This window comes from Castor canadensis, chromosome 12 (genome assembly GCF_047511655.1).
Source record: "Castor canadensis chromosome 12, mCasCan1.hap1v2, whole genome shotgun sequence".
Lineage (NCBI taxonomy): Eukaryota > Metazoa > Chordata > Mammalia > Rodentia > Castoridae > Castor > Castor canadensis.
In genome coordinates this window covers 34446423-34473998 of record NC_133397.1, presented here as the reverse complement: position 1 = coordinate 34473998, position 27576 = coordinate 34446423, and the positions used below count along the sequence as shown (strand labels likewise).

Below are 27576 nucleotides of genomic sequence, written 5' to 3'. Positions count from 1 at the left end.
ATTTGGACAGAAGCACAGACCATCGCTTCTGAACAAAGCCATGATAAGGCTCACTCCAGGGTCAGAGGTAGGGGAGAGCAATGGGAAAGACGCTTCCATCTATTAGGTCATACTGGGTCAGAAGTCACAAAGTCCCCTGAAACCAGAATTTGGATACTTTTAATAGCTGTTCTCTGTTGCTGGGCAGGACACAGAAGATCATGGTCCTGTGTAAATTCCTGGCAATTAATTCCAGCAAGAGTAGGATCCCACCCTTCTTCCCTACCAAAGCTATGGTATGGCTGTTTCTTTTGTACCTGACAGAACTGAGCAAAGAAGTGTGTGAAAATGAAACACGCATCTCACTTGGTATAGCAACTGGTGAGAAGAAGGTCTCTGGACAGCAAAGTCTTTTAGTCTCAGTGTTTATGCTTAGTCTTGGGTAGCAATAGTGTGATTGGTCAGCATATGCCTGGGTGCTTCAGCAAATGTGCCAATGCCAACTGCATCCTTTGCATCAGTAAGCATTGTGCAGCCTCCCAATAGACTTAACGTGTAACACAGAGATGCCGAGGCCACGGTCTTAACGCTTGTAACTCTCTGCTCACCATGGAGAGACTTCATCAGAAACACTCGTTCTTTTTATTGTGGTTTGAATCTGAGTAAAGAAAGCTGATTACTGGAGCTTATCCCAGATCAGAAATTACTCCCTGCTATGACTCCTAAAGATTTCCAGAATGTTTTTCTTTCAGATTCAGCTAAATTTACCAGCATGCCTCTGAATTAGATAAGGAACATAAATGTCTTGGAAGGTGAAAAAGAATCAGAAAAAGTAGCATTTTGCCGCAGTTTATTATTTTGCTATGAGAAGGCGGAGAGAGGGCTAAAGTTGATGAATCCGTTATGGTCACGAAAGTCCCACTTTTGTAGTGGAGCTCATTGAAAGGACACAGGAGCTAATTCACTATTACCACACTTACTCAGAGGAATAAACAGACTTCTGTGAGTCTCCAATTTTAAGTATCAGATTAAGGTAAATCGGGGGGGGGGTGCTTTATTCCATCCCAAATTCTAATGAAGACAGGAGCCCTAAAAGCACCAAGATGAAGGATCACTTCCTGAGGATCAAGGACCACTCATCTTCAATAACCATTATTAGGTGATTCCAGCTTACAGAAATTCCCCTGATGACTGGTGTTGAAATAACCCCTGCTCTCTGCTCTCATTCTTCAAGAACAAATCAGTGTTAAGTGTTGGGCCTTCCCTTTCCAGAAAGTCCCAGTTCCAGAGACAAAGCTGGAAGTTGCCTGAAGGGAGCAGAGAATGAACTTTCTCCATTAGAAAGGCAGCTCCCCTTTCTGAGTGACTTTTACAAATGCTGACTGTGGCTCCAATTCACCAGACAGAGCTCCCAAGGCCTGGCTGATGGGATTTGCCACTTTGTAGCTATTCTTGGCAAAGGGCCTGAATAGACTTGGCCTATGAGACTTTCCCCTGTTTATAGCACTTTTCAACTCAGGCACTGAGAATGCAGACCAAGGCTGATGCTTTTTTTGTTCTTACTGCTCTTTCCAGAAACTGTGTAAAAGGCAAACCAGTTCCCATTCCTAATTCCTGCTGTGCTATCCGAGAACTTGTTTCTCAGACCCTTTGTTCACATGACCACAAAAACGTCTTGGGGATAAGATTCTTTTTGTAAAAAAAGACTTTCTCCTTCTTTATCCCTGGGAGTAGGACCACCATATTGCAAAAACCAAAGGGCTGTGCTTGTTAGTGAGTGACATAGTATAAGCTTTGGGATAGGATGTATTTCACCGGTGAAATACATGAAATACATTTGTAAAAATATTTATTTTATTTTTATTTTCTTACATTTGTAAAAAGATACGTGAAGTCTCACTGTAATTCCTCCACTCATTCTACCAAACCTGTGAAGGCAAGTTACAAATGCAAGAGTAAAATGGGAGGTGCTGGGATGGATCAGCCTGCTTCTAGGATGCTGATCACCAAGGAAGATGAGCTTGAAGATCAATAAAGATTCCCAGCCACCATGCTTGCAGAAATAAACATGGCATGCAGAGATGCTATCTGTGGAGATGAATTAATTTCTGAGAAAACTGGAAGTATTTTTTTCATCCATCACTGCTTTTGCAACAAACCATTCCTCTTGCCTAGAGCATCTTTGCCTGGCTATTCTTACCAGGTCCTCAAAGTCAGCATTCAGATGTCATCTCTTCTTAGGAGCCTTCCTTGACATTATTGATCTGGATCCACAGCCTCTCCTCAAATTCACTCCTGTATTTATCTGTACCCCAGAAGTAATCCACATCACATTTTAATTGTGATGGTTGACTTGCTGGCTTGTGTGAAGCCCCAAAGGAAGGGACTAAATCTCTTAGTTCAGCATCAAGAAAAAGTAGTTATCTAAAAATGGAGTACATATTTCCATCTACTCATGTGAAAAATTTTCTGTGGGACTTTTCAGAAATGGATTTCTCTTACTTTTTCCATAATAACAGATGTTTTATCCTTTGACTATGGAGGGTGAAATTAAATTTCGGACCTTTTAAGGAAGAGAAAATAATCTTCTATTTCTGGTGCCTGTTTCTTCAGGTTGTATTATCATTAGTTAAATTCTTCTATAGTGGCAGACATTCATATTTTAACATCCTATTTCACTCTGGTTTATATTATCAGTGTTCATGTCTGCTTTTGCAGTCCAAAGATAATCTTTAAAAGTTACAATTACCATCTCAAAAGTGAGTTTTAAATTCCTCACTGTTCTCATGTAACTCCTCAATATGACATTCAGTGTTCTCCACAACTTGCAGTTGGGAAATGCTTTAATATTATGGGTCCCATGACATTGTCATATGGCTTACAGCATGTACCAAATACAGGTGCAATTGTCTGTTAACCAGAATTTTTTAAACCAGAATGTAAGAGGCTGGGAACACTTTTAATCAAACATTTGTAGAATGCTTTCTCTGCATCTGACATAATCCTAGGATTTTACAAATATGAATGTATTTAACCCTAATAACTATCCCATGATATTATTTCCCTGTTGATAGATAAGGAAACAAAGGAATAAAATGTTAATTAAAGGATGCAATTGAAGACTAAATAACAAAAGCACAAAACAGAAGACCTGAGAGAGAAAAGCTAGACTTTTAGTGAAGTCTGCATGAGGAGGCATATCAGAGCCAAAGAATAAACCAAACCAAAATGCACCAGCTTTTCACCCTAGTAACAGATTTTACTGTGTGCAAATGTAATTTGTAGCACATGGCTAGTGTAATTATGACTACCCCTAAAAGGACTGGAAAGGAATTTCCAGTGAACCCTTGGTAAGAAGATATGTCAAGCCCTATTGAACATGGGCTTCAAATATGACACCTCCAATGTCGTGTTCAGGTAGTAAAGGTTGGTTGATTTGCCCTAAAAGATTTTGTTTTAGTCTGCAGACATAACATTGGAAATTGTTCCATTGAGTTTCAGATGTCACAATGTCCCCAAATGTTATGTGAGTCACTTTTTCTTACACTAAAAAGTTATGTTTTCCTGACCCTAGTAAACATTACTCAGTTTCTAGCACTTGCTTTTTCTATTCAAGAACCATTTTCTGGAGCAGAGGTGGTAGCTCACATCTATAATTCCTGCTATTCAGAAGGCAAAGATGGAGCAGATCGAGGTTCAAGTCCAGCCAGGGCAAAACTGTTAACAAGACTCCATTTTAACCAAGAAGTCAGGCATGGTGGAATATGCTTGTAATCCCAGCTATGTGGGAGGCATAGGTAGAATTGCAGTCTGAAACCAGCCCTGGGGAGAAACACAAGACCCTATCTGAAAAAAAATAACTAAAGCAAAAAAGGCTAAAGGTGTGGCTCAATGATAGAGCACCCGCCTAGCAAGTGCAAACTTGGGTTCAAACCCCAGTACCACCAAAAAAATTTAAAAGAGCCATTTTCTATTCACAAGTATTTGAAGAAGTCACTTATTTTAAAAACCTGTCTGATAGGCCATTGCTAAATTGTGTCGCTGCTCTGATTGCTTGAATGCTGTAAGGCTACTATGTCATGTAAGAAGAGATTCAAAAAAATTGCTAGTTGAAGGAAAAGCAGTCTAAATGACTGTGATATTAATAGCAGTCCCAAGAGGATCAGCTCCTGGATTCTCTGTAATTTGGGGCACAAAAAGGCAACAGCTGTAAAGCACTCATAAATAGCTGTGGACCACACATTTCAAACTGTCTACATCAATGGGAAAACAGTTTTGATTCTTCAAATTACAGACTTGAACCAGTTTTGGCCTTGTAAAATAATCAAACTGTCACATCTTAAAAATCTGAGATCAAATTTAGAATTCCATGGCTCTGGAGTAACCATTAAAACCCAAAGCAACCAATATTTAAGCATCTGGGCTTTGAAGACAATTCAAAAAATTTAGGATAAATCACAAAATAAGGGGGGAGAAAGTTGTAAAAAAGGAATATTAATTAAAATGTAAAAGTGTTTTAAGAGTTCAGACGCCAAGTATGTGTGGGGTTCTGTTTCCTTATTCTGGCAGCAAGAGAGGTGGAAAAAGAGAGCAGAAGGACTGCGTCAGGGGAAGCCCAGATATCCATCACTGAGTGCCTCCTAAGAACCAGAGTAGAGCAGACGGTCCTTCATCCCCAGCTCTTACTCTGCAATGCTGAAATGCACTGCTTTACCCACATTCAGCACCGGAAACTTTTTACATCAAATATGAATGAATAACACACAGTTACTCCACTCTTCCCCCATCATCATTGTGTGATGGCTTTATTTTCAGAGATAGGAGTAAAATTATAGAGTAAGAGATTACAAATTAACTCTAACACCAACTTCATGAGGTAGATATGTTATTGTCCCTTTCATGCAGAAAGGGAAATCAAGGCACAGAAAGAGAAAGTAACTTAGTTTGCCAAGTTACAAGTAGAGTTGCCAGAGTAACCATTGAATATTTCAAAAACATAGAAACAAATGATTTGGTATACAAAATTATTAAAAATAAGAATTTATTAAAGCATTTCGAGAAACACTGAGATACCTGCAGATGCTCGGACAACTCCTAGCTCTGCTGTGCAAACTAAGTTACTTTCTCTTTCTGTGCCTTGATTTCCCTTTCTTCACGAAAGGGACAATGACATATCTACCTCATGAAGTTGGTGTTAGAGTTAAATACATTAATAGAAATACTGCTTATATGTTCCTATGTTCTTACATGCATCTATTGTCATTGCCATTGTTGTTGTTCCCAGGTTTTATTTATTCATAAAATCAAAATCAAATGCTAAGTGTTACTGATTTTATGACAGTCATTACTTGTTAACTATTTATTATTCTACATTCTGTGTTAAATACTTTGTGGTAATTATTTCATTTAAATTTTATGACACTCTTATAAGGTTGCTACTATTATTATCCCTATTTAAATATGAGAATATTAAGGCACTGAAGGGCAAGAAACTTGTGACAATGACAAAACTAGCAGGTTGCAGATCCAGAATATACAAATATATCATATACAAATATGTCATTATAAACATAAACCACGTTTTCTGTTATCTTCCTCTATCCTTGTACATTGCACTGTGATAGTCATGCAACAGGGTTCCTTCATCACCTTTTAATTTATACAAGGGATTATTTTCCACTGAATACTTTAGACTGCCTTATAGGATCTCATTGTCTTTTGACTTAGACTTTCTAACCTAGGTCATTCAACTCAAGGTAAACTTTTTAAGCTGAGCCACCAAAGAAAGTGAAGCTTTCCACATAAAATTCCTATCAAATGTACATTAGGAGTTGTCAGTGTCCAGAATGAGTCTCATGATGTAAATCAGATTAACCATGAACAATGCCTAGCAGAGATCTTAAAAAGCAAAGAATAAAATATTCTTTCAATCTGGAGTAAAAATGTCCAATAAGAACAGTGGCCTGTTTAAAAGGAATCTTGAAAAATTAAAGTGATAGTTTCTGGAAGTATCAACACACCAATTGGTCCTGGGGCATGGCTCAAGCTGTAGAGCACCTGCCTAGCAAGCACGAGGCCCTGAGTTCAACACAGAACCACCAAAAATAAAAACACAAAAAAATTAACACACTGATTTAGACAGAGTGATATCCTTCACTACCACCACCCCTGAATATGCCTGCCATCTACTCTGCAGCTTAATAGGAATAAAAGTCTCCAGGTTGCTTTGATGGCTGACCTTTGTCCTTTAAAAGTATAGTTTTCATGAAGAAGAAACAAGGTTGGCATCTGTCTTCTGTTGGCTAGAGAATAAGGCATAAGGAAAAGATAGCCTCTGAAATGAGGAACATTCACTAAATTTATCTAAGGCTACCCATTGTTCTCACTTAGCCTTTAAGATTTGAATGGGAACACAATCACAATATTTGTTTCCTCCTTACCACACACTGAAACAATTTAACCAACTTCCTTTACAGAGAGACATCTGTCTAGGGAACATGTGGTCAGAAAGCCACCAATGAGGATCAGGCAGCAAGTCTGATGACCCTCTTCCTGTCATCTTCCCCTGGCTTCAAAACTGGTAAAAGAACATAAAGTGGAGCAATTGTTAATTGGTTCTCAACACTCAAACTTCTCAAATTTGCCAATATAAAGTCATCAAAACTGGCAAAATTTAATCGGCCAGAAGATATCATGTGTTTAATTTTTACAAGCAGCTGCATAGCTCTTTTTAAAAGCTGGAATCCTTGGTGCTAAATCAGTTGTCATGAGGGGTTACAGGAGCTGTGCCAGGAACATTTCAAGAACTCTAACAGCACGGTGCTGTGCACAGGGACCCCACCTGAGGAGGGCTCAGCTCTCCAACCTTGAATAAGAAATAGTCATGCCCAAACTTTAGAATCCTCCATCCTCCCTGACCGACATCCATGCAGGCTAACCTTCCTGCAGAACATACTGCCTTCCTGCTCTGCCTTCTTTGAGTACTTTTCAGTTTACAAAATACCTTTCATATAACTATCCCATGTGATCCTCACCGTCGTCCTGCGAGATAGACACGACTAGGATCATTTGAAAGCCAGGGAAGCTCAGGCTGCAAAAGACTATAGGTTACTCAAGGCAAATGAAGGTTAAGTAAAAGGAAGAATTCAAACCCAGACTTTCTGCCTTAATTCCAGAGATACTTCTACACAACTTGCTACTGTGGATGAAAGAGGACTCTACCCTAAGCACCACAGAGTATGGCCTTTGAGATTAAACTTAAATATTTTTTCTGAAGGTAGTGAGTGGTACATTGGCAAAAGCTAGTCCACTAATTAGGGTTTGAGTGATACTTGTAGCCAAATCAGCTACAAAGCTGTGGATCCTTAGCCTCTCTCTTTTGATCAGAAAATAATAATTTGAGTTTCATAGTCTCTCTGTCCTATAGGTACCTTGTGGTACTAATTAGTGAATTAACTGCAATGACATATACAAATCCCCATCTATATATACTATCGCTTGTTTCAGAAGAATAAAATCTGTAATATAATAGTTTCAACTCAGTTTTAAAGTGAGAGCATAGAATTCCTGTTGTATTCATTTAAAATAAAGTAAAATTGACATTTTTAAGCTTTTGTAAATTATTTTAATGCTAATTTGATTAACCTTTTTGTTAAATAAAATGCTCCAACTTTGATGCACTTTTGCAGTAGAGAAAGAAATGAATTTATATTTTCATAGTCTTCCACCACTTATGGAAAACAGGCACTTTCTGCCATTATAATTTCATATCTCTATAGAGCTTCAATTTAATACTGTGTAAGGAAAAAGCAAAAGGGTAATACATGACACAGCTTCAACCCTTGTCCATTTATAGAGGGACCTTTGATATGTCAGCCTACATTTCTAACAACTCTATTTTTATTTAAGTACTTCATTTTATCAGTTTTTCCTGCTCTTCTCCAAAGGGAATATATGACTTCTTATCATTAATATTTATCGAAGTGGCCATGTAGCTTTTTGATTTGCTACCAACCATTACATTTGTTTCCTAGTGAAAAGAACATTTGGATTTACTACAATGCAAGTGCAAGCTTATTGACATGTTGCTATCATTACCCAATCCTTTCAACAGTCTGTTCATGAGCATTTATACCAAATGATCAAGAGAATTGCACAAGTGCCTGCATGCACATCCTCCACCCTCCCCTGCCATACATACAAAGTTAAATTGTTTCTCAAAGATTTTCATTTTCTGGAGACAGCCCCATTCCATGGCTTTCTACCTGACTGTGGATGGAAAATCTTGGAGCACTATTTCCATTGCCCTTCAGTATTGGGCTGGACAGCTTAGTTTTGCTATTGCTAGCTTAAATTTAATCCTAGAAATTGAGTGATTATTTATAAACTAGCATATATAATATGTGGGACCACAAATATGTTAAGATGTTGTGCCCAGGTTCCCTTGACTGAAATCAAATATGTGAATGCTGTCACAAAAAGGAACTGTGCCCAGTGTCTCCAGACCAGAAGAACTGCCCAGCATCTTCCTGTTGTTCTCTCATTCTACACTATCCAGACAAGGAAATGAGCAAAAGTGACCTGAGAGTTGTATGATATCTTCTTTATAAAGAGGCAAAGAGGCTGCAGTTCAGGCCCCTTGCATAAGCATCACCACACAGCAACACTAGGAGATACAGAGACACACCCCTTCCCCCACCAAAAGCGGGTCCCCTCTTCATGCTTCATTTGGACAAGAGAGAAGACTGACAGCCCATCTCACTAAAATGAAGACAGGTACCTGGCACGGGAACTGTTTTCCTCTTTCTCCTGTTTGTTGTACAAGTGCCACTTAGTGAATGAGTGGAATTTCACTCTATCCTGAGTCGTTAAACCAGAAAAAGGAAGAGTTCAGGGCCATCTAGAATTGCTGTGGTGTCATTTAACAACCTTATTTAGTTAACTAAAATATTGAAATATTAAAATTTGAAAGCCTCTCTTTCAAAGCAGAGCAAGGTATGGCTTTCAATATTAAAAGCTCTTATTATAGCAGATAAATAGCATCTAATTCTAGACATCCTATAATGAACTCACAGGCTTTACATATTATTTATACTTCAAAGAAAACTGCTGGCATCAAGTTTTTTTCTTCAAACCATGAGCAGGAGTAGGATCTGTGTGCTGTGTGTAGCTTCATCTTGGCTCATCTATTCATAGGATATATGTCTTTAGACACTTTTTTTTCAGTGTTGGGTATTAAATCCAGGCCCTTGCATGTGCTAGGCAAGAGCTGTGCCCCTTAGTTATAGCTCCGTCCTTTTCCTTTGACTTTTTAGTTATTAAGAGGATTTGGACGGTGTTCATCTTCCCACATAATTCTGCATAGTGCATCTCGTAGTGTGTAAAGGCTGTATGCTAATTGCTCTAGGTCAAGTTTGCAATTGTCCAGGGAAGTGGAGTGAGCACAAAGTTGAAGTTAGCCCAGGCTAATCTAGAACCACTCAGTTAGCACGTGTTCTCTAAATAAAACATGTAATTGTAAGCACAATAGTGAACATGGAGTGAAAATATTAAAAGGGTATTGCCTGATGTACCGCAACCCAGACGGGGTTGGTAATTGGGACAGAGAACCTGGTACCTGGTCAGGTACCAGGCCAACAGTGAGCTGTAAACTTTTAGACGTGTATGGCAGAGTCTGTAAAGGTAAAGTCATGCGCTCCTGTCTGCACAGTGAAGTTTTGCATTGTTGCTGCCCGGGCCATGTCTCTTGACTACTTTGTTACTTGTAACCTTTTTAAACCTGAAGATCACCCGTTACTACCATAAAGTGCTTTCGTCTTTGTCCATTAATGAGTTCATATGAAAAAGAGGAAGTATATAGGATTTGGGGAGGGATGGGATAATGGAGTGGGCATAGAGCCTGCCCCTCCTTTACCTGTTTCTCATGATGGCCACCAGCAAAAGAAATCTCCCCAACCGATCATGTTCTTCAAGACAAGGACCTATTATGGATCTATCTTAGGTACTTGATAAGTATTTGTTGAGAACAAAAACAACTAAGAGCAGGAGAGAGCTATGAGATAGAATAAGAATTAAAAAGTAAAGTTTGATTACCAGTAAAAATTGACTCAGTACAAGAAAAGCAGTCAATTAGTGGGACCCTGGAGAAGAAGGACGTTCAAAGCAGTTGGGGAAGAAGGGAAGTCAATCTTTTTCATTATTATTTCTCTGCTACATCACTGTCTTCACATAGCAGATGCTCAATAAGCATGAGTGGCATCGTTCCATTCAGCAATGTCTGCAATGTGTAAGACACTGTTGTAAGCTCAGTCACCTGCCCTCAGGAATCTTCCACATTCTAGTGGCAGAGACAAATAATGAACAAGGAAAACAAGCAACCAAATGAACAAATAGCATAACCTTGGCTAATAATAAGGAATGGGAAAAAATAAGTACATTCAGTTAGGGAGATAAGCATGCAACAATATGAGGTAAACCCTTCCAGGCATAGAGAGGAATAAGACCTAAGGGCAAGCTGGCTTGAGAAGCAGCAAGGAGACCATGTGACTGGATTCCAGTGTCTCAGGAGAGAATGGAGAGAGTCTTCCAGAGACCCTGAGGATATCAAATAGGAGTCATGGAGCAGACCTTGTAGGGTTCTGCTTGCCATGGTGAGGGGCTTGTGGATCTTGTTCTAAGGGTAAGAGAAAACCATTACAGTTTTTAATCTGGGAGTAGGTTTGAGTTTTAAAAAATAATTCTGGTTGCTGTACAGAGAATCAGCTTGAGAAGGAATAAATTGAGATATACAGAACCATACAGAAGCTGTGAGGAGGCATTAGAGTATAATCCAGATGAGAAGGATGGATAAGGATGCCACAGGTGGCAGTGAAAGTGGTAAAAAGAAAGAGGTCTTTAGAAAGTGTCACTGAACTCCTTTATGACCCTGGAAAGATAGCTACAGCCTAGAGCCTCACTCCTCCAACCAGCATCTTGTCTAAGGTCCTTTGAGCCTCTGGAAATCTCACTCCTCCCACTTCTTGCCACAGGAGGCAGGCAGATTAATGTCCCTCTCTTAAAATGTTACATGAAGACCTTATCCTGGCTTTTCCAGTGAGTCTTGCTACTCACCTGGATCCTTAGAAGTGTAGTACCTTCCCTAGCCAGAGTCAGAGGGAGATGTGACTATGGAAGGAGGTTAGAAAAATGCAGTGTTTCTGGCTTTGAAAACAGAGGGAGGGGCCACATGCCAAGCAATGTGAATGACCTGTGGCAGATGGAAAAGGCAAGAAACAGGTTCTCCTCTACAGTATCCAGAAAAGAACACAGCTGTGCCAACACCTCGATTTTAGCCCAGTGAGACCTATATTAGACTTCTGACTCACAGAACTATTAGATAATAAATTTGCATGGTTTAAGTCAGTAAATTATGGGAATTTGTTGAAAAATGAACATACCCTCAAAACTCCATCACCCTGTGTAGAGCTCCTGTCACCACTATGGATCCAAAGATAAAGCTAGAGAGTCCCTGAGTCTATGATGGAGAAATTGAAAGTATCTTATCACAGAAAATGGGCTGTTGAATTTTCCCATCATCCCAGCAGTAGTAATTCCGGGGCTCTGTACCCTTCTTGTGCCTAAGAAATAGTGTAGTTTACATGAGTACTACCCTGAGGAGCTACTGACAATTATCATGATGGTTTTGCATAACTGTCCTAATTAATTGGGGGGCAGTCAGGCTGTCAGACATATCAAAAGGCAAATGGTATAACTATAACTATGCCATTCATCCTGTATGCTGCATGCCCCAGGAGGCTCAGTTCTCTATCTTTTCATGCTTCTCTTAGTTGGTGCTATAAGAATAGCAGCAAAGTGACCCATGAGAAGCAACCAGTGATGGCTGGTAATGACGCATAAGTGCCACTGAGCATAGTACCCACCTCTGTGTTGAGCCTTCATGCTCCATTATAGTCAGTGGCTTCCTCTGGCAAAACCTCACTGAGACTCATTCCCAGACTGGGCTTGATAAATCCTCTTCTTGCTTTAAAATTCTTTGTGTGGTTTTATAACTTCTATAGTAAAGTCTTGGATTGGTGGACTAAGTGAAGCTTAGTCAATAACAGAGGAGAATTCTCAAAGCCTTGTGAATGGTCATTGCTTTTTTTTCATACGGGATTACCTGCCTCTTTTTAGCTTTATGTTCGTATCATCCTCTTGGTTTCATAGAAGTATGGGTGCTTGTAAACTTCTTGGATATCACAAATTCGTATTTGGAGTTCTTATATTTTCTGAATTCTCAAGCAACAAATGAGGTTACTTTTGAGTAGAAGTTTATTTGGGAAAGTTAATAGCTTTTAACAAGTTTATTCTATACGTCATCTTTTGGGAATACTTTACTTTCTGGGATTACTTGGTATTGAAACTCTTTTTTTATTAAACTTTGGACTTTCTCTGACCTCTCTTAGCTCCTGGGCTGTCACTCTCTGGAAGAAGCAGGAGGGCAGGAGCTCTTTTGGGACTTTGGAGCTTGCTGATACAATGGAATAATTCCCAGAGAGTAGCTTACCAACTGTGACCTATTTTCTGCCCTTATACATGTGCATAGGAATCCAGATGGTTTGATTAAATATAGCCTCTCCTGGTTCTAAAGGGACCACTTTTCAGCATGGAGTATGGACAATTAGCCACACTGTTCCTATTAACATTAATGGAGGGTACCAGGGCATTCCCCATGTTCTAAGCTGCAAAAGAAAGCCCACGGCCTGCTAAAGGGACATTTCTTACATTTACAGACCATCTGGCTCCTAGTATTATACAAATACATGAAAAATTTCTTCCCGCAAATGTGTACATTTAGAGGTAGCTGAACATAGTCCAGAGCTTCACAAACTTTTATTTGCATTAGAACCACCTAGTGAACTGTTTAAAGTGAAGATTCCTGGGACCTGTTCTTAGGAATTCCACTTTAGTGGGTCTAGGCAGGATCCAGGAACCTTCACTGTTAGAACAATTCTAAATACTTCACTATAGTTAGTCCATGGACCACACTCAAAGGAGAAAAGTAACACACACACACACACAAAGTGGAGTTTGATTACTAGCCGCCCACTTTGGAAAAAGTCACTTAATCTTTCCTAACTTTTGATTACTTATTTGATTAGAAGAGTCACATGCCAGCATCAGAGATTTATTTTCAGAATTAAATGTGATAACAAATGTAACATGCCCATCATAATTCAATAATATTTCCTCTTCTCTCTCTCTCTCTCTCTCTCTCCCCACTTCCCTCCCATCCTTCCTTCCTTTTTTTTCTTTCTTTCTTTCCTTTCTTTTTTTCATTAATTGTTTTAATAGGGTCTCACTATGTAGCCCTTACTGGTCTTGACCTCTCAATCCTTCTGCATGCTAGAATTACAGGCATGAGTCACCAAGCCTGACCAATAATTGTGCTTCCTTTCTCACCCCTGTCCTATTGACCAAGAGATAAGTTCTCACAGAAAACACAAACTATGACTATAGAATTTACCTTTTTTCATCAGACCTGGTAGAATCACAGGGAAACAAAAGGGAAGTGTCTGACTGTCAGAGAAGAGGGAATCACTGCAAAAACTGTTCATTGTATGCTCAACACACACTTGACACTCACTGAAGTTGTTTCTTCTCCTATAATATGGGGAAATGATATATACCTTATTGAGTCATGAGAATTCAAAATGTGGTTAGTGAAATACCTACTGTTACCTCCTCATTCCCTCAGAAATGACAAATTCTATAATTTTTCTTCATTCATTCATTCAACAAATATCTGCTGAATATCTCCTACATATGAGGCACTGCAATGACTGCTGGAATAGATGGTTAGTATACATGTTCAGCTTTTTCAAAGCTTCCAGATGAATTGAGGCAATCAGGCAATTACATATATGTATTAAGCAATTAGTGCCTATTTCAGGACTGTTATTGTTAACTATTGTACTCAAAAAGAGAAAAGTACAGTACACAGAATAGTGCCATAACAGGAAGTTATTAATGAAAAAAATGGTCATTTGTATGTATGATAAGCCTACTTACTAAGATGTTATTATACGTCTAGGATATCAGTCTATATATTTTCCTGCCCAGATCCATTAACCTCTGCTATTTATAAGAAACAAGGTTTAAGACTACAGTTATCTAGAGAGGCAAGACTGATATAGGTCACTCAAGCAAATGTGGTCTTTGGTCCTTCAAAAGAAGGATCCAGGATCTTGATAATACATCAGTAAATCATTTCTTATTTTGTCCTCCTGTTTTTCACTCCAGTTCATGAAAGTGTTTCACTATTAATGTTGGTACAAGAGTCCTCTTTTTTCCTACTAAAACAACTTGCCTACTTTTTTATCCAACAAACCTAACAACCTAGACTTTACAAAATTTGCTGATAAGTGACGAATCCCACAAAGCAAGTTACAAACACCGTCCACCCCTTGTTGTACATCATTTACTTCCTATAGAACTAAACGAATAATCTGTATTAACAAGACATTTTATTCTTTGTCATACCAATTTAAGCTATTCACTGATGGCTAGGCCTATCAAACAATCCGAGCTGGTAAGGGTGGAAGAACTATACTAATTTTATTTGTGGCCCACTTGAGGGATTCAGTCATGCTCAGTGACATGGGAAGTAGTGGTCCATAGGTATCACCCTGCAGTTTAACCAGTGCCATGAGCCTGACAGAGAGAACGTGTGCAGTGATCTGAGGAGAAAGCTGTAGTACAAAATGTAGTCTGCAGTACAGAGTTTGTAGTTGGCCAATATGGCTTTCCTAACTGTTCCTTTGGGAATTTTTGTCCTAGAAAATGGTAGAAGACAAAATGGCAAGCACCTTTATGCACTCATCTTCACAGCTCTCTGACTTTATAGTGTGTGGAAACAGCGCACACTGAATAGTTCCCACTCTTTCTCCTTGATAGTCAAGGTCTTTGCCCAAACTTAAATAATCATAAGGTGCAGGGACATTAAAAGTAGCACCATGATCAAATTACTGTGGGATTCTGGCTAAGGGTTTCATGGCGATATGATTAAGAACTTTGCCCTGTGTGAAACTGGCCCCCAGATATGGTTAAACATGCTGAAATCAGATGGGTAACCTGAAGAGAAGGATGCCTGCGAACATGATTCTTCTGAAGTTTTGAATAAAGAAAATACCTGAAGATGGTGGTCCAGAAAGACATTCTTATAGCAATATTTAAAAAAAAAAAAAAAAAAACACACACTGATTTCAACTTAGGTTGAAACAAACTATATGTGCCAAATTCTGGAGGAGTTTTGGACTCAAACTTCAGGGTGGGAAATAAAATCATAAGAATTCTAAATTCTTTATCCTCTCATCATTGAAGTTGGAGGTGAGTTTGATTTGACAGAAGAGTGGCTCCCCTTGGGAAATTAATTTGCCCCTTTTATGTTAAGTGGGTCAAACTGGATAGATGAGAAGCATTTGACTTTCGAATTTTCACAGTGGTGTTTCAGTGCATTTCAGGTCTTTGATTCCAGTAGATTTTCTTTCCTTCTTGCCTGGGATTTCCTTCAGCAAGAAATCTCATGCTGTAGAAATTCCATGCTCTCATATCTTGTTTACAGTTATGTATAAGGAGAGGCACACTGTAAATGAAAATTAATCATTCTCAATCTCTAAGCAGTGACGCTGAGTGCCATGTGAGGAACGAATTACTGCCTGTGTTCCCAAAGAACATCACATGAATCATTTAAAAATTGATTTTGTATCTTCACAGTTGCAATCTTTTGATAAGCACCTCTATCCTAGGTTGTCTGCGGGTCATGAACCTGTAGGAACTAAAAGGTTTCTGCAAAACCAACAGATCTTTTCAATCAGTGGAGCTATCTGCCCTCCTTTCTCCAACATTTTAATTACCTTCCCATTGGCCTTTGTTCAGAGAATGTTTTCTTTCTTTCAAAGTCAAGAATAAGAGCAAAAAGAAAGTCAGTTTTCTCTTGAAAACTGGATATTTCTCACTGGATATTTTACTTTAATGAGGAGTGAGGATATCTGTCAGATAGTACAAAAAGCATTGTCCTCAGTATCCTAAGACCTGAATTTGAATCCTGGATCTTAATAGTTTTTCATCTTGGGAAAATAAAAAGAAGCTAGGTTATGCTTCAGGAAAGGCACCTGTAAAAATCAGCATAGCTTAAAACAAAAGTTTCTTTCTCCTGTTGTATGTCCGTGCTCATTAGTGGGGGCTCTGCTGTCATTATCCATATTCCAGGACACAGGATACTGGACAGTCATCTTTCTGAAGTATCACTGTTTGTGGTGGCACATGAGATAAAAATCACTTATAAAGGCTTCCATCCAGAAGTAATACATGTGTCTCTCACTTATATTTTATTAGCAAAGTAAATCACATGCCTGCAACTAACACCAAAGAGAAGGTGAAGTATGATACCTTTCTGTGTCCATAAACACTGAAAGAAATGTTCTACCCCTCCGCTCCTCCACTTGCTTACATGCACAATAATACTTCTTACTCCTGAAGGTTGTTGTGATTAATGGTCATTATAATGAAATGTGTGCTCTGCGCTAAATAATAATAACTGCTACTGAGCTCAATAACGAACTTCTGTTACATGTCACTTCTGATGCTAATGATGCACTGAATCATTTCCACAAGCTTGGCATTCTACAGATGAAGCCGTGGCTTAGAAAGGTTAATTGACTTTCTTATGAATCAACTGGCAAATCGTGGAGCCATGACTTCAGTCATCCTTAGCAACTGACTCCCCAGTCTTTGCTTTTGATGCTGTTCTGTAGATTTTTCAGTCTTTAAATCATTTACTGAAGGGATGTGGACATGATGGAAGCACTTTGGGGTTAGCATGGCCATATCATTCAGTTATGTCAATCCTTAAATATTGAACCTTCTTGGGAATTACAGGAGGGTCATTTGATAAGAGCAGAGTTATTGCAAGGATCCCTGGGTACCTCTGGTTACTTCTTCCCATGCTCCCACATGTGTTTCTTTGTCATCCAATTTAGTGGGTGAATGAGAGAGGTGAGAAGAAAAATAAATATAATCAGATTTGGGTGAATGAGAGAGGTGAGAAGAAAAATAAATATAATCAGATTTGTGGCGATTCTCTTACATGTTATCTGTTATTATTTGTTCGAAGCAAGTGGGCCAAGAACTACAACTTTAGAATTTATGCCAACAAATTCCAATCATATATGCATTAATAGAGTGAAGATTCCCTAAATCTTCTGTTAAATTTACAACAAATCAACAACAGTTTCTTTATTTCTAGTACAGTAGGGGCTCAAGAAATATCTCTTTAATAAAAACATGTATGCTATTGTGCTTTTTAGTAAAAATAGAGTTAATGTTTTCTTATAGCTTAAAAATAGTATACAAACCAAGAGATCAAAACCATATTAGAAATGTTGTAATTTTCTAATGTAATATTCAAGTCAGATTATTGTTGGCATTCTCAATGGATTAAAGTCTGTGTTTACCAGCTTGTCTTCTATGCACATTGGCTTTGGTCATCATAATGCCAAATAGATGATAGATAGATAGATAAAAAGGTAGATAGATAGATAGACAGATAGGTAGATAGGTAGGTAGGTAGGTAGGTAGATAGATAAATCCTTATCACCTTCTCACCTGGAGAAAAATGGAAACCATTGGTGTAAAGGAGATATCCTTTCCTCCAGGGTACCAAGAACTTTAGTAAGTGCTGGTAGTATAGTAGTTAACAGAAAAGACACATTCCCTGTCTTCATGGAACCTTCAATGTGTTTATAGAATAAGCATTAAACAGACACTATACGAAATGAAAGGTTGTAAATTTTTTATTAGAATAATAAAATATGACTTTCACTCACCTCTCCAAAAACCTCCCTTTACATCTTACCATCCTCATTTTCTCTTTGATTTAATAAAAAAAAAAAAGCACTTGAGAAGGAAGATGTTTGCATTTATTGAAAATACAGCGAAAAGAGTATGAGTTGCATTGTTACATAGTGCCCACTCATACACTTTCCTCTTTAAATAATTCGTTCTCACCTGCACACAAATGACTTGATATCCAGGGTATTATGGGCTCTTTCTCCACTGAATTACTCACTTAGAGCTGCTTCATTTTAAGGGTCCACCAGACCTTCTGTCTAAAATCAGCATTGTCTAAATATGTGAGGGAAGGAAAGCAAGTCAGCCAAGTGAGACCTTGGGATTGAAATCATCCCAAACAACCTAAAACTTCCATCACAAAAGTCCAAGCATTTCAACCCCTGTAGAACCCCAGCAAAATCCCAACTGAGCAGTTTCTAATAGATTCTCTTAGATTGGTGTCCCTGCTTAGTACAAAGGAGAAACCTTTTGAGCCATGGGGGAAAAATAACCAATAAATAGCATCTGAACAGAGTTGAAAAATGATTGCTTCTACAAGCACAAGCTGTTGTGCTTGTGTGCAGAATACTGATAGCCTGGGCTTCCCCTGTTACCCATGGAAGAGACTCCACAGGGACTTCTGAGTAATTGCCATCCACACATCCAGCAAGCACACCCCAGACTGGCCTTCCAGTCACTGTGATCCAGTGGCCTGCCTTGCAACTACAAAAGATGCTTGTAGATGAGAATTCTCAAAACACAGCAAGGGCCATTTTGACCTGGTTCTATGACTTTCTTCATACATCCAACATATTTAGGTTGTAAAGAAAAAGTTATGAGTCCTTCCATCTCTCTTCCTTGCTGTTTCTTAACCAAACACTATTCCCAGCTGTGGCTGCATTGAGTAATTCCACCCGTTTTAATTTATGGATGAAAACAAGATGAAAAGTTCATGAACAAAGCTTTGAATTCTAAAATGTATGCCACAGACTCTTAAGTCATACCATGAGGAAAGAAAACTGCATGCTTTGCTTTCCTGCCTCAGTCCAGAGAGGTAAAATGATCCACTTTGTTTCAGAGACTGTGTTTAAATGTGAGTTTTTTGGTCAGTATTTCAGTAGGCAATGTCATAATTAAGATTGGAAAGAACCATAAACATCATTTCATCCTCTCTTGTACTGGAAGCTTGACTTCATATTATCTTTCTTTTAGTGCCTGGGTAGATGTGATATTAATTTAAATGTCTTGGAATGTATTCAGTCATCAACTTTGATGAACTAGAAAACTTCTAAAGAAAATTCATGTATTTTTTTCTTTAGTGTTGGAGCTTCTGAGCTGCCTAGGTTAATCACAGTAGGTTGGAAGACCATGAGACAGAAAGGTACCTAAAATTGATTTGGTGAGGCAGGCCAGGAAGCTGCTCTCTATCCACATTGACAACATAGTCCTGCATTCCACAGGCTACAGACTTTAAGTTGTTTATACTGTAGTAGATAAGAGTTTGCAGTGAATACTAGACACCCTTTACCTGGTTCCTCCTTCTGTCTTATCTTAAGAAATAACTTGTTTGTTTATGAAGATGAATGGGGAAGAGAAAGAGAAAGAGACAGAGAGAGAATCACATCTCTGTTCATTTTTCTTGGACAAAGGAAATGAGTCACCATTGATTTACAAGTGTTGGTTGGGTTGCAATACATCAACATTTTCAAATATAAGTTGTTAACACTACAGTTCAAATCAATCAATTAAATTCACTATCAATTTTCTTAGGAAAGAGAGATTGAAGGCATACATTTTGGTAAGAAAGAGGTTATATACTAAGTGCCATCCAATTGGACTTAACCTGATAAGAGGTCTCTGTGAAGTCAACAGTAAACACACAAGTATTGAATGCCATGTAAGAAGCTTACTAGAGAAAGACACATGATCAAGAGGAAAGTAAAGCTCATTGATCCTATAGTGAATGAAAGGACTATTGACTTTTCTTAAAAATCAAAATCTATACAGATGAGGATAAAAAAAACATTGTTTTTATTTCTTATTCTTATTGATTCAACTACACTGGGGAATAGCATCAGAAAATTTGATTTTATACTGGGAACCCCCATCTCCTTAAATTACATTTTATCCAAGTCTGGAAACCCAAACAGAGTCTTAGGTGGAGAGGAAGGAAAAGAAAATAGATCTGAAAGATATATTTAGAACCAATGCGACCTGAATAAACTGACAAGGAAATCTGAACGTTGGTTACATTATTTCATTTTGATGTCTGAAGGCAAGTGGCTTCCCATGCCTTCAGAGTTACTTTGTTCTCGTTCTTGGCACGCCAGCAGCTGTCGACAGTGGCTAGAACCCATCTCAGAAACATGCTCACTTAATGAGGGAACAAATTGCTGAACGTTATATCCGACATTGAAGATGTCAGTTTGCAGGCAGCCAGGGAAGCCAAGGGTTGTAATTTGAACAAAATGTCACTGTTTGGAGAATTTTCTTTTAATGTGCTTTTTCTGTGATGATAAATCACAGGCCTATGCAAGGGATAATAACACAAAATGTTTGACAGCTTTTCTTACAGTTGTTTGGCATTTTGTTTGCCTAATTATTGTCAGCATCACCCACACCAGTAAACTGCTATGGTGCCTGTCAGAGTTCTCACCACCATCCTCTTCCTGAGCTCTCCTTGGTTCTGCTACTGGATTATTGTTGATGGTTGAGTATTGTCCGTCTTTACAGTGGGAAAGGCTTAGTTAACCTTAGAGTCCTGTGCCCACATGAAGATGTGGGTCTGCCATCTCACTGGATAAGATAATAAGGCAAAAAAGTTTGTGGAGAGTTTTGGACAGAGCAATATAAAGTCATAGGAAGGATACTTTAGGTCCATGAGGTCCTCTGACATACTTGCCTATGGTCCGGGGTTGGGAAATTATCTACTTATATAATCACCTTGCTTTGAAAGGGAAGAGAATTAATTGCTTTAATTAACTCCAGTAAAGATTAGATTGTTGAAGAGGGAATGTTGACATGATGTGTTTTGCCATGATCTGATATGCTCTTGGAAATAGTGATTTTCTCACAATCATTTTCCTTTCTCTGGGACTTCACTGATGCTCCCGCCACAGTCTAGGTTACCTGTGAGGAGGGCCAAAAAAGAAGAAAAGGTCAGAGAAAGGGTGGTAAATTGCTTATTTCCATAAGTGGCATTGATTTTGGCAGGGGTTCCATTATCATTTCTTAGGTTTACTCTGATTTGGGGCACATCTCATTTTCCACTAGTAGCTGATAGCAAGTGAATAGGACGTAGTGAGTCAAATGTCATTGTCTGTTTAAGAGCTATGGATTAAGAATTTGCCTTTATCTAAGCATAGCTATACAGGGTTCGTGAAATATGTGGAAGTGTGCTGGTAGGTTAGGGTTCACTGTGTAGAGCAGAGTCCATTTAAAATGAGCTAAGAACTGGAATGAAGTGTCAAGCATTTAGTTAAAACACAACTTAAAAGATTGAAGTAGGCTTCCTTTAATTCTGCACATATTTTCCATAAAAGAAACATAAAAAGCCACCTTGTAACCTTACAAGTAATTCCTAAAACCATAAGATTACAACATTTTTTATTTAACTCCCAAAATGAACATCCAATGATATTGGCCGTCTCACTCCTAACTGAATATCATGCCACCATAGTCTTAAGAACACTTCATGCCTGGAAAAGGACAGGTTTGGTATGGAAAACAGAATTACTTTTTGAGGTGGCTACCTGACTTCTAATGGAGTTACTTTAAAATAATTTAAAATCAAACTAATTGGCCAAGATATACTTTCAGAAATTCAAGAATATATAATAGCTATGACATAGTCCCTATAGATGTATGTGCATTTACTTAACAAAAATACCAAGGTAAATGACCATTGTCTTTTCAATTGTTCCATAAAGGAATTCTCTAAAATTCTTTACCATTTAAAATATTCTGCAGAATATATTTGGCATTCTTTTTTTCTCTCTTAAATTAGTTGTTCTTGTTTGGGCACGTTGCTGCTCTGCTTTTCGTGAAAATATTGGCATGTCACTCTCTCTGTGCTTAGTGTGACTTGTGTTGGACTTTAGAGTTTCAGTATAGTACTAGGAACACATTCCAAGGCCTCTCAGCTTTGCTCTAGTTCACAAACTTGTATTACTGTACTACAGCCTTAATTTCAGTTCTGATATACACACGAACACAAAAGCAGTGCCAGAGAAGGCAAGAAATGGAATCATTGCCTCCACCTTTTCAGCAGAATTCTCTGGGCTCAGAGTCATCATATTTCCTCAAATAATTGATGGAGAAAATGTTGCATTTGCTCTCTTTTCTACCTAAGTCTTGCCTCATAGTAATACTTTAAAGATGCCATGATTTCATAGCTTGTCAACAAAAGGCAAAGGAATCATCTCTAAACTCTTTCCATTCTTCCCTTAATTCTGCACGTATTTTCCATAAAAGAACCATGGAATTTTAAAGCTGGAGACCCTCACTTTGGAAATGAATGAAATAAACTCTAGAGAGATGAAGTGGCAGAACCAAGACCCCACAACTGCAAAAAAGAGCATCCTAACCACCAAGTTTCTAGACCCTGAGTCCAGGATACATTTCCCTACTCCACATTGACCCTCTTTGATAGTGTAGACCCTTCATAAAATACCAAATGAAAACATTTTCGTTATGAAGGTACACAACTAGAGATAGTCCAATAACTGAACAACATCAAAACTTGTAGGATCACCCAGAAGCTGAGGCTCTGGATCCCTGCGCTGGATGACATCTCCAGCTGGTTTTCTGCCCACTCACAGCCAGAGAATGTGCAGATGGTGAGGATATCATCATTTCCACCATGGAGGTGGGGAGGAGAGGTTCATTTCAAATTCTTTGTTGTTTGTCATGTTAAATTTCTCTCACATTTACAGATGTTAACCAACAACCAGGAGGAAAGAATTCTTGTTTCAAGCTCAGTCATAAAGAAATGACATCTAAGAAAAAGTCTGTCATTTGTGGAGAGGGAAAGGAGAAAGGAGAAAAAGGCAATGAAGGAGGAAAGTTTAAGAAGAAATAGAAAGGTTGGAAAGATGGAAGGCATGAAAGAATTAATGACAGGGCTCAATCACATACTGTTCCTATAATTAAATAGTGCCTCTCGCATCAACCCAAGTTCACTCTCTGATATAATTGCTTCCTCATTAACATATGTAAGATTACAATTGCACAGTAGGAGCTGTCAAAGGAAGATGTCAACATTGTCATAATGAGCTTGTCAATCTTGTGAAGGAACCAATGTGCTGGCAGAAATTAGTCTCCACAGAGTTTGATGGATCTCATAATTTACCAATTATTCAAGCAGACTAGAGAACATTAGTGTGGCATTACCTTACAGTGTGTATCATGTAGGCTAAAACTGACAATTTTCTGGAGGGAAATTTGAAATAAAAGCAAGTAAATTTCAAACCCATTTCTGTAAGAAAATTATATTTTCAAGAGTTCAAGGGAGTAACTCTTTGCTGCATTTAGCTTGTGTTTTCTGATGACCTTTTGGAAACAGCTGTCTGTATGAGGCAGGATTATAACAGCCTGCAAAGAAAAAAGCATGTTTAACAACTCAAGTTGGGAGCAGTTTGATAGAAGAAAAGGTATGCTATTAATTCAACATGCCAGCTCTGAGCACCGAACTTTTGGCAATGTTATAAAGTGTGGTACTCTTTTTGACCCTTAAAATGTAGGGAAGTGACTTTAAGACCTCAATCTTACTTCTATTTTTAATCTATTGATGACTTAGCTATTAAAAAGAACTCTTTTATTTTAATATATAACTACCAGTACTAACATTCACTTTCTGATTAAATGGAAAATCCAATGAAGTAAGAACTGGTTTGCAACCTTCTATTGTCTCCCTTCAAAGCAAGTAATTTTTATGATGACAAGTCTGAAAAAAAAGTATTTAAAAAGGTATTTTCCTTTTAAAAAAAAATCTGTAAGCAAACTTGCAAATGTAGAAAGAATTTTTATATCTTGACTTTGTCAAACCTAATCATGCTTGTTACCAGCTTCACAAAAGAATAAACCACAAAGTCCAGTATTTGAAACCAGATTCACATTAATAAGCTATAAATTATCTTGATATGAAAACATTCGTACATCCACATTACAAAAAAAATTTAGAGATAGAGATTAGAAAGAAGGAAAAAAGTTTATGTGTTATTATTTATTTATTTACTGTTTATTCAACAATTTTATAGATTTGTTTTCATACTGCATGTGCATAATACCATACAGTGGTATTATGCCATAAGCTCTTTGTCACTAAACTTTGTAATAGGAGCACTTTTCAAAATCATATACTGTAAACATCTTGAGGAGCCAGGAATACTTATAACCACTGCATTTGTCTGTAATACCCCATATGTCTTGAATAATGGAACTAACAATGAGGAAATAATTGCAGTTAGATATATGGTTAGATTAGAAATACTTCTAAACGGAAAAAAGAGATGAAAGTCATGTAATGCTTACTATGTGTATATTTACTTATTAAGTGGTAACTTCCTCTCTCAAGCTGGGGACTCAGCTGTTCACCTCTAACTCTGCCCGAGCCTTCCAGGCACTTGCCCTCCCCTGGAAGCACAAAGCAGACAGATTGGATGTCTAAATGAAAAGATCCCCTATGAGACTTCTTCACATAGCTAATCTTAGTGCAAGAACTAAAGTATTCAAAGAATCCTGAGACAATGCAGAAGCTTTTCAAATTTTATTTACTGGAGATTTACTAAGAGGTGGGCCTTGTCTGCCAGGCTCATCTCTCAGGGACTCGGATGACCCTCTTTGGAATAAAGACTTCTATTCTTGTTTTTCTCGCTCTTGTTTTTCTCTGCCTGCCACCTCTTCCTGTTCTTCTGAAAAGAAGCATGCCACACAACAATGAAGAGGTTTTCCAAATTAGCTCTGTTGCCAGCCAGCCACTTCTCTTTGTTTAACTCTGTTTACACAGTCTCCTTGGCAACATAAGGTAGAAGTTAATATTTTTTAATATCGCTGACTAGCAGGTTTGGTTTTCCCTTTGTCTGAAGCTTATCCACCTCACACAGTGAGTTATTTCTAGTGCAGCTTTTTTTTTTAATTTTGAAAAGAAAATCGTGTTCACACCCTACTATTTTATCAATATTCCACCCAAACATCCAATATTTTAGGGGTTCTTTAGAAAACACCTTCAAAAATGATTACTGAAATATTCCTTCTTGATTAGAGCTTGCTAATTTTTAACTCTTCCTAGTAACTTCAGTGGGTTCCATATGTCTATGCATAGTCTCCCACCTGATACCTTCATTTGATGGCACAACTGAACCAAGGGCCACGGAACAGAGAAAACAAATAAGCCTGGGTGAGGATCAAGTACCTCCCTTAATTCTGTAACCCAATCAGTGGAACTACTGAACAGTCATAGGCTCTTTTTTGCGTACATGTATACTTACTGCAGCTAGATTGTGCTAAAGTACACTGAAAAAAACAAAACAAAAAAAAGCCAATCTATCCTTCCCCAAACTTCAAATTCTGCACTGGTAACCCAAAAGGAATTTAATGTAATTCATGAGTAAATGTGGGTCATACAGAGGTATGAACCATACTGGTCCTATTGGCCAGGAGAGTTTCCTTAGTAGTAAATCATGACAACCAAATCATATTCCATACATATGCCTATGAAAAAGATTAAAATTTACTGCACCAGTCATTCTTAACAGAGATGTGCATCAGAAGGATCTAAGGAGTTTTTCCTAAGCTCACAAGTTTAGCCCCATGCTTAAATTCTCCTGTCACGCTACCAAGGCATGTGTACATTGAAAACTTTTTCAGATCATTTTTGTTGTAAAGTGCCAGTGAATAATCAGTGGCAAGAATAATAATGGTAATAAGTTTGAGCCTTAGACTGGATTCTCTAATTAGTGCTTTCTAAAGTATGTGTTTTTTCTATTTTATAGATTAAGAAACTTGAACCTCAAACGTGTTGAATAATTTATCTATTGTCTAGAGCCAGAATTTTAACTCGACTTTATTCCAAAACCCCATTATCCTTCCCGTGTATTAAATTTCTTCCCTAAAAACAATCAAGCAATCACATAAGAAACAGTACAGCTTCTGACAACTTTTATTCTGCTAACATGTTTTAATATTCATCACCATCACCATACCCCTTTCACTATTTTAGTGAAAGAATTGTTTTATAAGTCAAGACAGAATAATGGTTGGATTCAAATTACTTTTAAAAAAAAATCTTTCTCTCACACACATACCCTAAAAGTTTTGAGAATAGACCTAGGCCAATGGATTTAGATGTTTATTTCTTAATTTACTTCAAAATCTCTCTTTGAAACAAGTACTGCTACTTCATTTTTTAGCAAAATTCATTTTTTAATTGAAATCACCAAGTTGGACACCAATGAGTCATTTCCAGTGAAGTCTCCACCCTTCCTTGTCTTAAATGAGGTCTGGCTAGATAATACAGCCTGGGACAAATTTTGAGCCAAATAATTCATCGTGTTTTGTTAATACTCTCAGTATTTAAATGATTCCTTGGCCAATATTACTAAAAACAACAGTAGAAACATGTTGTTATTCAAAATAATAGTAATATTCACAGACTATTCACAGGTAGAATTTTTTTAGCCAAGGGTTTGAAACTTTGAATACTTTGGAAGGAATTGTCTAGAATAACGCTTCTAAATATGGTTTGAATTGGGAGAGGAGTGATTACCTCCCTCTCCCCAACACCTGTTTGAGACAGTGGCACAGGCATTTCCATCCATTTGAGAAGCACTAAGGTTATGAAAATATTTCAGAAAGTGATGAATTATGCAAATGAATGGTACAAAGACTGGACTTTTAAAAACATTCCTGGAATGGGACACGTTGCTTTTTTTTCTTTTAGTATTCATCCTAGTAGAGATGCTCATAAGTTTTGCAACCAATGCTCTGTTTATTTTGTAAAGTTTTGAGAGAATCTACTTCTAAGCATGGATGGGTGTTTCTAAAACCAAAACCTTTTTCTTCGTTTGATGGATATAATGAGAAATTAGGAGGTCCAATACCAATTTTTTTTTTTTTTTTTTTTTGGTCTGCTGAAGTTCTTAGCATGGAGCTACAGATCTTACTTTGGTCTCCTGCACCAGTAATTGGTTTATTTTTGTGGAGTGGGGGGGTTGGCTGTACTTGAGTTTGAACTCAGGGTCTCACACTTGCTAGGCAGGTGCTCTACCACTTGAGCCATGCCTTGAGCTTTTTTATCTCTGCTTTCTTTTTGTTTTGTTTTTTTTGAGATAGGATATCACTTTTTGCCCAGGCCAGACTGGACCATAGTCCTCCTATTTTATCCTTCCTGCAGTAACTGTAATGACTGGTGTACACCACCATGTCCATCTTTTTCTCCATTACAATGGAGTCTCATGAACTTTTTTTGCCTGGCTGGTCTAGAACCATAATCTTCCTGATCTTACTCCCTCATGGCTGGGATGATAGGTAAAGGCCATTGCACCCAGGCACCTGGCTCCCAGTAATTGTTTTCTTAAATGAAAAATAGTGGCTGCTCAAAAGAAAAAATAGCAGGAGTCAAAATTCTGTCTCCAAAGCAATGAAGTTTTTGGAAGTGGGTTTTCATCAAGTGTTTGTTTCCTAGAAGTTATTACAGCAGGACACAAAGACAGGCTGAATCTACTCTGCTAA

General features: G+C 38.0%; 1 protein-coding gene and 1 long non-coding RNA gene across 14 annotated transcripts in view; one reads left to right on the top strand and one right to left on the bottom strand.

Moving 5' to 3' along the window:
• Slc8a1 (solute carrier family 8 member A1) overlaps positions 1–27576 on the top strand; it is a 358556-nt gene that overhangs the window by 212572 nt on the left and 118408 nt on the right. The window lies entirely within an intron of this gene.
• LOC141414798 (uncharacterized) overlaps positions 19856–27576 on the bottom strand; it is a 43315-nt gene continuing 35594 nt past the window's right edge. For both annotated transcript variants that reach the window (XR_012439665.1, XR_012439666.1), the window contains one exon: positions 19856–20976. This is a non-coding gene — a long non-coding RNA (uncharacterized lncRNA). The remainder of the gene's footprint in view (positions 20977–27576) is intronic.